At 49.9% G+C, this 15,354-nt stretch overlaps 1 protein-coding gene across 5 annotated transcripts in view; it reads right to left on the bottom strand.

Annotated features, from left to right (window-relative positions):
* KSR1 (kinase suppressor of ras 1) overlaps positions 1-15,354 on the bottom strand; it is a 162,201-nt gene that overhangs the window by 143,877 nt on the left and 2,970 nt on the right. The gene's annotated exons all lie outside the window — the stretch shown is intronic.

Genomic DNA, 15,354 nt, shown 5'->3' with positions numbered 1-15,354 from the left:
TTTTCAACATGTAGCCTGATTCAGCACCTCTCCTCCAGTGAATGCGTGATGCCACAGAAAACACCAAAGTGTAAAAAAAAAAAAGAAAGAAAGAAAACACCAAAGTGTGGGCGCTATAATCAGCCAGTCTCCGATTTGAATCTCACCTCTGTCCCCATGAGGCTTCCCTGGTGGTTCAGATGGTAAAGAATCTCCCTGCAATGCGGGAAGACCCAGGTTCGATCCCTGGTCAGGAAGATCCTCTGGAGAAGGGAATGGCAATGTGCTCCAGTATTCTTGCCTGGAGAATTCCATGGACAGAAAAGCCTGGCGGGCTACAGCCCATGGGGTCTCAAAGAGTCAGACACAATTGAGCGACTAACACTTCTGTCCCCATGGGTGTGACCTCAGGAGGCTAAACCACCTCCACCCAACTCTCTGGGCCTCAGCTCCCCGCTATGCAATGCAGGCGAGACCTACACCCACCCCTGGGGTGCTAGAAGGACTGGCGGTTACAGCATTCTCTGTGCCAAAAGCCTAGAACAGCGAGCACCCAGTAAACGTTTGCTCTGGTCACAAATGTCCTCCTCACCGCCACATCACCGTCCAGACAGCCAGAGAACTTTGCACAGAATGTGGCCAGCGAGGCTGTAAGCGGTTGTCAATATCTGCGCTCAGGTGTCCCTGAGCCCACCGCCGACTTCCTGGGCAGCATCACCGGCAGTATTTGCTCAGTGAGTGTAAACACCCACAGCAGTGGTTCTCCTTTCTGGAAGGGCCCCTCACCCAGCGGGCCTCGCAGCCAGGACTGGGTGCTCCCTCGAAGACTGGATCTCAACTCGGGGCCATCAGGTCGGGCGGCCAAGACGTGGGGAGCCCTCTGGGTGCCAGGCAGGCTGCGCCCACAGGGACTACTTGCTAGAAACAGCACTTCCCTCAGGAGGGGTGGCGGCTCTGGAAACTTCTCTGCTTCTCAGCAGACTCCACGAAGGCCCTGAGGGAAAAGCTGTGGGACCCAGAATCTGATGTTTATTCCAGAAGGTGTGAGTTTTGCATCACCGCCCGTGTGGCAAGCCTTTGATCCGGGAGCACTGAGAAGGGGGGTGCTGGGCGCTCTGAGTGAGGCTGGGGCTGGGGGAGTGGGCTGGGGTTGCAGGGTTCTCCGGTCAGGGCCACCACTATCTGTGCCCTGGTGTGGCAGGCACTCGAATATTCGTTACTCTAATAAACAAATGAATGAAAATAATCATGATACAATCGAATTTTTCCAAAAACAGTTCCCCCCACACACACACAACTCATTTCTCTTCTAGTTTTTTCCATCTGCAGAGTTTTACAATTTACATAACTACAAAGCTGCATAGATGCAGTTCTGCACTCTTTATGTTTTCCTTTAACGTGACATAAATACGGTTATGTTTCTACCCAGGCTTCATAATTAACATTTGTGTGTGTTAACAACCCATGATGTGCTGTGGACCACGACCTCCTCGCCACTGGACAGCTACCTTGTTTGTCCGTTTGTTTGTTTTCTGTATTACGGATAATGCAAATACCCTCATAAATGTTGCTTTTCTCTTCTGCTGAATGACTGCCTTAGGAAAGCTCCCTTGGAAGGATGGACCGACTTCAAGAGGAGCTGCTGGCCTGGGGTTACAGATGAGCAGAGTCATACCGGGAGGTGCAGGCATGATCTACCCCCAGGGATCCAGCGAATGCTGTGGAAAGAATGAAAGCAGCTCGCCGGAGTGACGCGTCCTTAGTGGGCGGCAGGGCCACAGGGGGCCCCAGCCAGGACCCCACCGCCCACCTACACGGTCAGAAAGTCAACGGCAAGACTTTTTATAGGAGGTGAGGACCAACCCCCAAACTCCACTTTTCAATAAGAGAACAAGGACCTACTGTGCAGCACAGGGAACACTGCTCAGGGTTATGTGCAGCCTGGATGGGAGGGAAGTCTAGGGGAGAATGGATACGTGGATATACACGGCTGGGTCCCTTCATTGTTCACCTGAAACTCTCATAGTGTTGCTAATCGGCTATACTCCAAAACAAAATAAAAAATTTTTTTAAAAAGAAAGGAGGGTTGAGTTTCAAAATTCCCTTGATTCTACTGGACAGAGGGTGGGCCTGCTGAGAAGCTCACATGCCCCCTGGGTACTCTTCACAAATATCTGTTCTCATCCCCTTTTTCCCCTTGCTCCAAGATGCCCAGGCTCAAGGTCACCTGAGGGCAGGTGGCACCTGCGGGCCGCACCACTGAGGCATTTCTCAGGGCACCTCGAAGCCTCACCCAGCCCCAGCACGCCGGGCCCACTCCCAACACCTCTGCACTTGTTAGACTCAGCTTCCGAAGCTCCTCCCCAAACATACGTCCCCAAAGAGGCCCTCTCACCCTGCTGAGATCTTAAATACTACCTTTTCTGCAAAGCCATCCTGACCCTTCATTGAAGGGTCCACTCCTCGCCTTGGCCGTCTTCCTGTTTTCATTTTTTTCCATAGCACATCCATCATTTAACAAACAATATATTTCCCTTATTCACTTATTGTGAATGTCTCCTTCTAATAGCCAAAACCCGAGTTCCACAGAGCTGACAATTTTGTCCATTTTGTTCACTTACTTCCCCACTTAGAAGAATGACCAACCTAGAGTGGGTGTCCAACTCAGAGTGGGTGCTAATTAAACACCTGTTGGAAAAACCAAGAATAATAAAATATATAGAATCTTTCTCTGTGTCAGGCATTGTGCTTTATATGACTCATCTCACTTACTATGAACAATTCTATTATAATCTCCATTTTACAGATGAGGAAACTATTGCTCAGACAGGTTAAGTAATCTGCCCAAAGACACACAGCTTACCCAGGAAGGGAGAAGAGTGTAAATCCATGCCAAACAACAGAACCTACTTCAGGGTGCTGCTCACTCACTCGGCCTTTCCTCCAAATGCAGAGGCAGCCCATGAACCAGCAGATCTTTCTAGAATAAGAACAAGCACCATCCTGTGATCGAAATGGGGAAGAGAAGGCAGGAGCCCAGACAGAGGACCACAGGAGGCCACTCACTTGGGCTCCACTTCCCCAGGGGAACAGCATGTCTGAGTTTTGGAAGACAGGCACTGTCTGGCAGCTACAGGGTGGCCAGGGGGCCAGTTTGCTGTGACAAGTGGAACTGGGGCTTTGACAAGACGGATGCTAAGAAAACAAATCCTGCCAGACCAGGAAACTGCTTAAACCAAACAGGGCTAGAGAGGAAGTTTAGTTTAAGCTGTTAGATGCCTGAGACAAGGTCTGGTCATTTGAGGCCACCTAAGTCTTTTTCTGAGAATAGTCAGAACCCTGCTCTGGCTTAGGGACCACAAAGGGTGGGGGAGGGTGCAGACGAAGTGGGGCCAAGGAGCCAGTTTCCATCAGTCACATGGCAGCTCACAGCCCGGCTGCTGCACACAGGTATGGCAAGTAACGACCTCTTTGGCTTTTGGTTTCTTTTCATTTTCCTTTTTTTTTCTTTTTAGAACTACTTCCTAAAACTCTCAAAATTGTCAAAGATGCAGCTGTTAAGACTGGCCCAGCGCTTTGTCTCAAATGCTCACCTCTCCTCCTAAACCACCAGGCCAACCACAACAGAGAAGGTTTCCTGTCCCATAAAAAGACAAGTTTCCATTCACTGATGGATTCTTCCTTGCTCTGCTCAGTCCCCTCGGCCACAATGAGTCAGGGCCACCAGGGGGAAATCTCCCCAGGGACTTGTCACCTTCTTTCTCCTAAGATTCGCCAACATTTAAAATATAACCCTGCCTGCATGTCATCCTCACCAGGCACCAGTGTTGCCCAGTGCTAACAACTAATGTTATCCTTTCTAACCAGGGCACTTCAAAACAGAGGGCAAAGGACACCCCTGGTGATCCAGTGGTTAAGACTCCGAACCGGTGCTCGCTTCAGCAGCACATATACTTAAAAAAGACTCCGAACTGACTGCCAATGCAGGGGGGCACGAGTTCAATCCCAGGTCAGGGAACTAAGATCCCACATGCCATGTAGTGTGGCCAAAAGATTTTTTAAAAAAGACAGAAAAGCCAAGTTCATCTGAAATGGAATCGGGGAAGAGCCTTCACTCTGAACATGCCTCCCCCTCCCCCAGGATGCTTTTTTCTCCATCTTTGTTCTCAACAAGGAGCACCCACCTCTGCAAAGCTGCTAATCTGGACCCTGATGCTGTGGTCATCTCATCCTGCTTACAGCTTTGAGGTAGTCCCATCCAAATGGCATGGAAAAGGAGATTTTCAGACCCTTTTCCACATAGCATTATTGCTTTCAAAATTCTGAGCATTACCGGAGCTGACCTCTCTCTGTTCCAGACAAGGTCCAGGGTCAAGCGGGTTTCTGAGGGGTGCAATGAAATGCACACAGGTGTGAAATCAGACAAGTCCAGATCTGAACCCCAGCTCCACTGACTACTGTGACCTTGAGCCTTACTTCCCCAGCCACAAAGTTGGCTCATGAGTTGCCTCCAAACAAAATGGCAGCTAACATCTTCCACCAGGTCCATTTCCTGGAACTGCCACAGTCACAGCTCACTAGGTGTATACAGTGTATGCTGCCCCAAAGTTTGGGATCCCCTTCTCTTTGCCCTGCCCTAAGAGAAGAAAGGGCTTCCCTGGCGGCTCAGCTGGTAAAGAATCCGCCTGCAGTGCAGAAGACCCCGATTCAATTCCCAGGTCAGGAAGATCCCCTGGAGAAGGGATAGGCTACCCACTCCAGTATTCTTGCCTGAAGAATCTCCACGGACAGAGGAGCCTGGTGAACTACAGTCCATGGGGTCGCAAAGAGCCAGACACGACTGAGCGAATAAGCACAGCACACAGTATAAGAGAAGAAAACAACGACAAGCACAGAGCCCGCAAGCCTTCATTTCCAATGCGAGTCACAAATCAGGGAAGACTGGGGCAGGGCAAAGCAGCATGGTAAACAGGGGCTTTCCCACGACTATTTCTCAGGCTTGTTTCCCATAAGTGCTGCCTAGCTACTCATACCTGATACGGGCAGCCCCACTTCTGAGCTGGCAGCCTCAGTCCTCGGGGCCCCTTCCCTGGCAGGCTGAGACTGCCAGGCCTGACAGCAGACAATTGAGTTTCAGTTGCCACGGTGAAGGCTTGCAGCCCAGGGCCTGACTTGGTTCAAATCAAGAAACATTTCCCGAGTCCCCGCACATCTCAGGATGCAGAGATGAGTCAGCCGGGCAGCACAATGGGCCTCCATTCACACCTCACTGGCACCTTCTATTGGTTACTCATCTACAAGCTCTCCTGCCAAGCTGACTCTCTCATCCACTCTTACATCCTACAACAATGCCTAGCACATAATTGGAGCAGGCACAACTACTGGATGAACTAGTGCCTTAATTCTTGACCACGGTCCAACTTGAGGACAAGGCCCAAGAGACCTCCCTGAGGTCATGGCAGACCACAGCCCTCATGGACCACCACTTCCCACTGTGTCCAGGCAGGCTGGCCTCCTTTCTGGTCCTTGAACACAACAAGTTCACTTCTGCCTCAGGGCTCTTGCACATGCTAGTCCCTCTGCCTGGAACACTCTTCACCCAAGTTTTCACAAGCCCACTGCCCTCTCATCTTTTAACACTCAGCTCAAACCTTCTCTGGGAAGGAAGCTTTCCTGATGACCCCATCCAAAGCAGCAGCCTTTTAGGAACTTCCCTGGCGGTCCAGTGGTTAAGACTCTGCACTTCCAATGCAGGGGGGCTGGGTCCAATTCCTGGTTGGGGAAATAAGATCCCACAAGCTTCAAGGTGCCACCAAAAGATAAAAAATAAACTAATAATAATAAAGCAGCCGTCTCCCCATCCCATCACTCTCACCCATTTGCAGTGTTCTTTTCCTCAGTCCACCTGTCTCTCTATATTGACTTTTTATTTTTCTCTTTCCATTAAAGGAACCACTCTATCTTCTTCACTGCTCTTTTCCCAGTACCTAAAACCAAACAGAGTACACGCTCAATAAACAGTCAGTGAATGAATGGGCAGAAGACAGTAGATAGAAATAAATAGCAAATTCAAGACAGGGAATGACTGGCACACTTTAAATGTCTTACAATTTTATTTGGCAATTACAACTCAATAAGGATGCTTTTTAAAAGAGGAAAATGGGAAATGATTTAACAAGACCCCCCAAAAAGGTCAGGTAGGTAGGAGAAGAAAGGCATAGAGATTAAAGAGGATTGCAAAGGAAAAAAATGAGCTTTTCAACTAAGAATACAAATTTTAAGACAGCTATCATAAAAAAAGCAGAAATTGGAGGACAGTTTTGCAACTCCCATTACAAAAAATATCCATGCTCTTTGACCCAATAATTCCATTCCTGGGAATTATCCCAAGGAAATGAATTCCGAATAGGAACAAAAATAAAGAGGTCCTTGTACAAAGATGATTCCAGCCACGGTGTTTATAAGAGCAGGAATCTGGAAACAACCGAAATGTCCCATAACAGGGGAAATGTTTTGGTAAATTACAGCATACCCACTGGGTGAAATAGCATGCACTGATTAAAATGACGGAAAGGAAGATAACAGAGACATGTGGACAAGTGTTTTAGAATAATGCTAAGTGAGAGGAGGTGAAATAAAAATACTGAATCCCTTCTAAGTATCGTCTAGCACACCTTCTGTATCTCAAAGACTTCTCTCGAGAGTCTAAAATAAAGCTATTCTTATCTCCTTTTAATTTTTTATTTATGTTTAAAATATTTGTATTTATTTATTTGGCTGCACTGGGTCTTAGTTGCCACACATAACATCTACAATCTTAGCTGCAGCTTGCAGGATCTTTTCATTGCGGCATGCAAATTCTTAATTGTGGTGTGTGGGATCTAGTTCCCTGACCAGGGATAGACCCTGGGCCCCCTGTATTGAAAGTGTGAAGTCTTAGCCACTGGAACACCAGGGAACTGGCCGCGCAGGTCACAGAGCTAGCAAGGAATTACCAGTCAGGAGGCTACTGGGGCCTTCTCCCCCAGAGCGCAGGCATACCCTGAAGTCCTGAGGCAGCCATCAATGTCCTACTGTGTGCCCAAGACCATCCCTTCCCACCATAACATCATGACTGCCTTTGGGAGGCCAAACTCAGAGATCTGAAGCAGCTGGCCAAAAGCGACAGGCTGAGAAACACTTGTGAAAATACAGCCCAAACAAAACAAAATGAAACAAACAGAAAGCAACAGAGAAAACCACCTCTTCTGGGGGCAAGAGACCGCAGGGAACAGAAATTTAAGAGTGGCCGGCAAGACCAGGCTTCAGGAGGACCGTGCAGAACCACAGGAAGAAACACAAAGGTTAAGGAAGCCCCTCAGTGGGTCCTGGATCTCATTTTTAGGCCAGAACCGTAGAGATGAGGATTTGCCAGGATCTCCTTGGAGACGCGGGCTGTGTGTGCTCGCTGACACTCCTCCCAGGGTGCACACAGTGGCGCTCAGTACATGTTGGCTGAAATACACTCATCTCATGATGCGCGGATAAAGCAATGAGGAAAAGTGGAAGAGGAGATACTAGGATACAGAGAAGAGTGGCTGGAAGTTGGGACTGTCGCAGTGTGACTCTGCAGGGTCAGTCTTGGGTGGGGCTGTGGAAGTATTCCCACAAGGCCATGGCCATTCCCTGACTCTGCCATGTAAGAATAGCTTTCAGTGCATTGGGAGCTTCAGTTTACAGAACGAGATGACCTGCCTGTCATGTGAGGGCCGCCAGGAGCCACACTAAGCTTCAGGGGAAATTTTTAAATGGTTATTTTCTCGGGAAAGGTACAGAGATTCCGCCCAGCCTGCTGGGGTCCACATAGCACTGCCTGGAGGCAGAAGGCTAGACCAGAAGACCTCTGCTTCCTTGACACTAACTGGCCGGTCACCACCATTTTCAACAGGCTTATTCGAGTGTAAACACCATAGACGATCCAAGACTGGATGAAGCCAGTTATTGCTGTAGTGGGGGGATTCCTGCACGGGGGTTCATTGTACTCTTCTCCAGACTTTCGTACATGTGTGAACATTCCCATAATCAAACTTAAAATATATGTATGTATAAACATGGAACTTCCCTGACAGTCCAGCAGATAAGACTCTGCTTCTACTGCAGAAGGCACCGGTTCCATCCACCTTTGGGGAGCTAAGATCCTATGTGCCACATGGCCAAAAAGGTAAAAAATTATATATATATATAATTTTATATCTATCAAATGCAGGCATTTCACCTAAAGAATCACCAAGGGCCTGACCCAGGTTTGGGGGCAGCCCTCTGGAGCCAAACAAAAGACACAGGTCTTTAAAAAAATGATTCTCTGTTAACAGATATTCTAGGTGGATGTGGAGTTTGCAAATACAAGTCAGGTAACACCAGCAGGTAATTAAGATGATCCAGGTTCAAGTCACAGCTTAGTCTCTCCTTGGATCTATGACTCCGGGCAAGTCACTTAACCACTCCGTACCTCAGTTTCTTCATCTGTAAAATGGGAATGGTAGTAGACTCTTCCTCACAAGGTCACTGGGAGGAGTACAGGCCACGTGAAACTCCTAAGACGGGGGCCAGGCCTGGAGTAAGCGCTCAGTAAATGTCAGCTATTGCGACACATCCCTTTTGTAACACGTATAGATATTCATTTTGAAAACCACATATCCATTTGATCAGTTACCTGGAGAAAATGAAAAGGGGCGGACCCAGCCCTCTGGGCCCTCGAGCCGCAGTATGGGAGCCGTGTGTCTGTCTCTAGCACCCAGAGTGGCCCCAGCCGGCCCAGGGCCTCTGCTGGCCAAGGGGTTAGAGAGCTCCTCCTTTCACAGAGCCAGCACCAGAAACAGGAAGCTGCTTCCTTTCCTTTCCATTCTGAGCTAGCATTTCCTTTTTTGTTTTAAAAAGCATTCCTCAGTCTGCAGCCCAGCCCTTCCCTTACCCTCTGCAGCCCCAGGCTCAAACACACTCACAGACAACTGCATTTCTCCTGGACTGTTTTCTGCCCACCATGGGGGGGGGTCAGGAGGTTCCTGGCAGACCCCAAATGAGCGTGTCCTGGGCACCAGGCTAACTGGCCAGGGGGGCCAGGAGGAGGCAAGACTCGACGACTCCAGACCTACAGACCTCTCTAGGTACAGCTTCCTCATCTTGTTGGGAGGATTAAGTGAAATCTGTCTCTATGCAGTGGTGTGGTGTGCCGAGAATACAACCTGTCTCCCTTCAGAAAGTACCTTCCCACGACAAAAGGCAACTTTGCACAGGTAGGTAAGTGGACGGGGTCACCAGCCTCTCCTCAACCCCCCCATTTTAGCTGGAACCTCAAATGGGAGCCCAGTGTCACAAAACCAATGGTAGGTGAAGCTACACCTACCATTTCTTGTCTCCTTCCCCGCTCCCACTTCCCCATCTACGTTAAGGAGGTGGCTGATGGGGTCCATTCTCAGCTACTTGAAGCTTGCTTTCACAAGAGCATCACACAGAATACAGTATAGGAAAGGCTTCATGAAGCCCTTTCAGGGGTCCCAAACTGGGAGGAGGGGATAGTGCCCCATATGCGCCCCATGCGTGAGAACACACAAGTCACTTTTTATACGTTTTGGTTTGCTTTTTTATTTATTTATTTTTTTTTGCAGTGCTACGGGCTTGTAGGATCTTAGTTCCTGGGTCCACAGTAGTGAAAGCTCTGAGTCCTAATCACTGGACTGCCAGGGAACTCTTGGGTCACTTATTTCTGACCAGCAAAACTCTCTGTGCTCCATGAGTGAAGCTGCTTCCACTAATCCATATCCAAACCCAATCCAAATGAACGGCCTAAACTGGGACTCAATACCTCCAGGTGCCTTGTCAAAGAAAAGCCCCACCACTCTATAAGCAGCTTATCTCATCAGCTTTGCAGAAAGCAAAACCCTCACGATCAATATATTACAGGTTGAAGTCTGCAGTTTATGCTATACGAAAAGTTCTTTTTCCTAACCATGGCTGGTCTCTCCTACATAATGCATTATGCTTTCTCCCCTGGCTGTGATTTAAATTTTAAACACAATTCTTAATTCATTCTTGCAATTATTCTGAAGGTGGAAAAATGAAAGAGGGGAGAAAAATGGCAAGCAAACAGGATGACTTCAGCTCCATTATTGTCAAAGGCAATCCTCCCTGTTAAAACACACTATCGCCCGCCAAGGCTAGAGCGACAGAGAAATACAGATGTATATAAATAGGCAGGTTTTGCATGTGGCGGCAATTTGAATCAAGACTTTTTCAGTGCAGGTGGGAAACAATTGTGCCTGGGAATGAATGACAAAGCATTTTTGATCCCAACATCCATCCCCAAGGTATGCTTCTGGAACAGGGCAGAAAGTCAAACAGACACAAAGACACTGGATTCAAAGGCTGTATCTTCTAGAAGCGAAACAGTAAACCCTGTACAATGTATCATGGTACAGAATGCAAAATCATCACAAATTTAGGACATAAACACAACCCTTAGAGGAGAAAAGGTTCACCCACCCAAGTCCTAGAGGATCTTTCAGTTGAAGGATGAGAAGCCCTTGAAAGTACAGTCAGGTTAGGTTCAAAGACTCAAGACAGGCCATCGGGGCTGAGTCAGCCGATCGGGCAAGCTGGCTTTCAGAAAAGGTCCCACCTACTGGACACCCCAGACAGGCCCCCAAGAACCTCTCCAGTCCCCACGGTGCGTAAGATACTGAGATGGGGCTTGGAAAGCAAACCCGTTGGCTTCCTCTCGCAGGAAACTCCTTGAGGTTGAGGATCCCTTCCCATCCCCCCACCCCCAACATAGGAGGGTGGGCTAGCAGACGGCTCTTTGCGGTCAGTCAAGGTGGCAGAACATCTCACTTCAGGGCATAAGCTCTCAGGTCTGACTCCCCACTCAGTGCTCCTACATAACCACCCATCTCTCCTCTCTGTGTTCAGGTTAATAACCTAATATGTGTTCCTAGCAAGTCACTTTCCCTTTGGGCATTCAGTTTCCTCACCTGCAGATGAGAGGGCTGGACCAGATGGGAATTTCAAGGTCCTTAGGAGTCCACAACTCTATTAAATCAACCCCACAACCAAGGCACCCAAATAGCACTGATCAATATTTGTGGCTGGTGATGAAACCGAGCTTACAGTTCCGTAAGGTGCCTTTCATGAGCCTCAAATGATGAAAACCTCTCCATGGGGCCCCAACATCCAGCTCCTGCTCAGCTGCCTGGAAGCAACGAAAGATCCCTTTTCTAAATGGTCAGCCCAGGGCAGCCCTTGCTACGGGAAACCACAAAATGAGAACCCACAATCCTTGACCCAGCACCCAGAACCTCAGCCATAGGGGCCATGTCCGGTCTCCAGTTCACACTCCTTGCCCTCAGGGTGGATACAAATCCATTGGCAAAGAAGTAAATGCATGAAGGCTGCCATTTTGTAAATCTTAGCACTCCTGCTGGGGAGCAGGGTAGGAGAAACACATCAGGCCCTAAAGATTTCAAAGAACGAGGCTGCTGTTAAATGTGTTCATATACTTTGACCCAGCAAATTCTACTTCTAGGAATGCACTCATGCACTCACTGCAGCAAGGTTTATAACAGCAAGACATGGAAACAGCTCGAATGGCGACAAGTGGGGACGGGTTCAGTGAACTGATATGATCACAGGAGACAGTCACGATTAATGATGGTGCATATCTGTGTGGACTGGAACAGGCAGAAGACATTTACAAGACAATGAGCATGGTGAGCTCCATGAATACATCTCTGTATATCTGTATACAGATCCAGAGGATTAAAACACTGGAAGAATAAACTGCCAAATGTTAATAAGAATTAACTCTGGGGGACTTCTCTGGTGGTCTAGTGGTTAAGAATCTGCCTACCAATGCAGAGGACATAGGTGTGATCCCTGCTCAGGGACCACGGGGTAACTAAGCCCGTGTACCACATCTCCTGAAGCCCATATGCTCCAGAGCTCGGGCTCCACAACAGGAGACACCCCAGCAATGAGAAGCCCGCTCGCCGCAACTAGAGCCCGGGTACAGCAACGAGGATGCAGAGCAGCCAAAAACAGATGAATAAATTAAAAAGGAATTAACTCTGAGAGGTGGTATTATGGGTGGTTTTTATTCTTTTTTTTTCATCTGTATTTTCTTTTCAATAGTGAGCATATATCACTAGGTGTGTTTTAAAATACTTGAATACAACTGGAAAGTTAAAGAATGCCGCACTTACCAGAGGAATTATGCGGTGAGGATAAAGCAGGTATCCATTAAAACAATGACCAGTAAGATGATCTCGAGGCAGCTTCTCATTTCTCAGAATGAGACCAGCACAGAGCGATTGCATCACAGCGCGGTGGGGACCTGTCTTTGAGGATGTGCCGGGCCGCGCTTTAGGGAAGCTCAAGCTCAGAGGGTGCACAGCCTGGCGCAGCCACCAGAAGGCCCGGTCATCTGGAACTGGGCTGCCAAGTGCCCCTGGGCCGGACCTTTACATTACCGGCCACTTCCTCGGGCTCGGCAGTCACAACTCTCACCAGAAACCCCGCCCCCCCCACTATGGTTTCTAGAAACAGTTGCAAAGTTCAGACCACGAGTGCTGAAGACTAGTCAGGCCAAGTTCCACCGCCTACTAACTCCGTCTCTCAGTCCCTCTGAGCCGCAATGTCCTTATCTGCAGAATGGACAGAAAACCTTGCAGGCTCCCCGTGAGCCTTAAATGGGGAACACATGCCGAGAGCCCAGCACAGGGCTGGTGACCGAGAGGGTGTCTCGCTCCACTGCGAGGAAACCCTGCCCCTCACTAGGCTCTAGGGCCCTTCCCATGACCCAGAAGGCACCTGAGCGCAGCTTTCCCTTTGAACTGAGTGTAGAAGTTTCCCGCCAGCCTATTCTGAAAGCAAGTCCTTTTTCAAACACACAGCTGGGAAAGACATGGCCACAGGCACTGGCCATGCTACTTCCCACCACCGCAGATGCGGCCACCAAGCACCACAGCCGGTGCAGTCCCTCTCGAGACCACAGTGGCCCAGCAGGCCCAGAACAGTGGTGGGGGATGCAGCGTTCCCAGATTTTGAGCTAACCTGGTGGGGAGGGAGGCACTCCCATCACTGTACCCAGGCAGCAAACCAGAGGCCTCCTGCCACCCCGGGCTAACCTGGGCTGCAGATCTGATAGGGCCTCCCTCCTGCACCCCGCAGGCCTCCCCAGTCGTGGAAACCGCAGGTCCTTCTCCAGACCACCTCGGAGGATCGCTGGTGGCAAGTTTCACCAGGAAAACAAATTGCCAAGGTGAAAGCAAAGCGTGCCCCAGTTCTGGCTCCCTCCAGGGACGGCTGGAGTTAGAGCCTCCAGCCAGTTAACACTACCAGGTAGGGGCTTCCCAGTTGGCTTAGTGGTAAAGAATCCGTCTGCCAATGCAGAAGACATGGGTTCGATCCCTGGGTCGGGAAGATCCCCTGGAAGAGGAAATGGCAACTCACTCCAGTACTCTTGCCTGGGAAATCCCATGGCTAGAGGAGCCTAGCGGGCCACAATCGGTGGGGTCGGTGGGGTCGCAGAGTCGGCATGGCTGAGCACACAACACAACAAGGGCACAAGCAGAGAATGCCACCCCCCGAGGCAGGGGCTGGGCAGGGAGACGCAAGCTGCGCCAGGGATGCGCGACGTGGACAAGTCACCACCAAAACTCTAGGAATGTTTCCCAGAAAAGCAGGCGTTGGACTGGCCAACCGTCCGATCATATTCCCAATTCCGAAGCGATTCCAGCAGGCTGCAGTAATGGAGTCAGTCCTGCTCACCTGCCTGGCTTCCGCATTAGTCTGAGAGTGTCCCCAAAACCAGGAACACAGCCTACCTACTTTAGAATCCTTGCCAGGATGGCGGCAGTGAGCAGCTCAGCAGGCAAACCAGTAATTACCACAGGTTTGTTGAGCGAATGCACATCCATACACACCCCAAGGACCAGGTCTGTGAGGACCCACGGCACCTTCTCCTTTCCTGGCAGCTCCACCATCCAGATGCCCCAGGGGGCTGGGGAGGGGGGCCACAGGGGAGAGCTCAGGCCCTCCACACAGGGTTTTGACCTCTGACCTTTGCCACGGCAGAGCTGAGTGAAGGTCAAGGCCCAGCGGGGACCCCTTTCTCCAGGTCAGCTTGCTTATGAGGGACTTTTCTCCATTAGACCACCAGCTGGGACTTGTCTAGTGGTCCTGTGGTTAAGAATCCACTTGCCAGGACAGGGGACATAAGTTCCTTCCCTGGTCTGGAAAGATCCCACATGCGGGAGCAACTAACCCCGGGCAGCACAGCTACCGAGCCCGCACGCCCTGGAGCCCAGAGCCACCGCAGCAAGAAGCCCACGCACCACAACCAGGAGTAGCCTCTGCTCATCGCAACTAAGAAAGCCCGCGTGCAGCAACGAGGACCCACCGCCACCAAAACTAAAATAATTTTTTTTTTTTTTTTAAAGAGCAGCAGATGGGAAGACTCCTCGGTGTGGTAAGGCCTGCCTCTGAAAAGAACCAGGAGGCTGGCAGGAAAAGGCAAAGTTACAAAGTCCATAAAACAAGAATCTTCACGAGACACCCAGCTCTCCCCATGGCCCGGCCCAGACCTGGCCCAGAGAAGATGCACAAACGAGGGAATGAACTGGCGTGGGCTGCGAGGCCAGTCAGGTGTCCCTTTGCGAGCACGTCTGGGGAACGAGAACGTTCTATCTCTCTCAGTTCTCAGCCCCTGAGGAGGGCCTGGTGGAGACAGGGAGCCATGTTCTGCTGGGATCTTCAAAGTCACCTCCCTACTTTACTGTTTACCAATTCAGACTCTAGGTTCAGATTTTATCTCCGTCCTCATTTCATGTCGAGAGAAAAAAGACAAAAAAATACGTGAGTGATGACGTCTGATGGATTTCCAGGAAATCTTCGGAAATTGAGAAGGGTCCAGCACACTGACTGACAAGTAGGAAGCAGACATTAAACCTTGGCTCCTTCCACTCGTTTGGGTCCAAAGTGGACCACTGCATGGAGGAAGGAAAGGCAGCCAGGCAGGCTGAAACTTACATGTCATCCGACCTACAATAAGGCACCAGCAGTTGGGCGCCGGGTCAGGACTTGCCGGGGCTTCTCACTGAGTGCTTATTTAATAAGGGCCAGGGTGGGCTGGGGTTCCTTGGATTCTGGGAGAAGTCTGGCATGCTTACGTAAGCCAAGCCCTCTTTTTCAAAAGCCAGGAATCCAATGTTGCAAGTCCAGTCTCTGGGGGCCCTGGCCTGGTATGTGAGAGGAGCCTGCAGAACAGGAAAGAAAGCCAGAATGGACATCACCACTGCCCCGCATGACCTCACCACGGGCTTCAAAGCTGTCTCTTGGCCTGTG

This window comes from Cervus elaphus, chromosome 5 (genome assembly GCF_910594005.1).
Source record: "Cervus elaphus chromosome 5, mCerEla1.1, whole genome shotgun sequence".
Lineage (NCBI taxonomy): Eukaryota > Metazoa > Chordata > Mammalia > Artiodactyla > Cervidae > Cervus > Cervus elaphus.
This window is presented reverse-complemented; position numbering and strand designations above follow the sequence as displayed.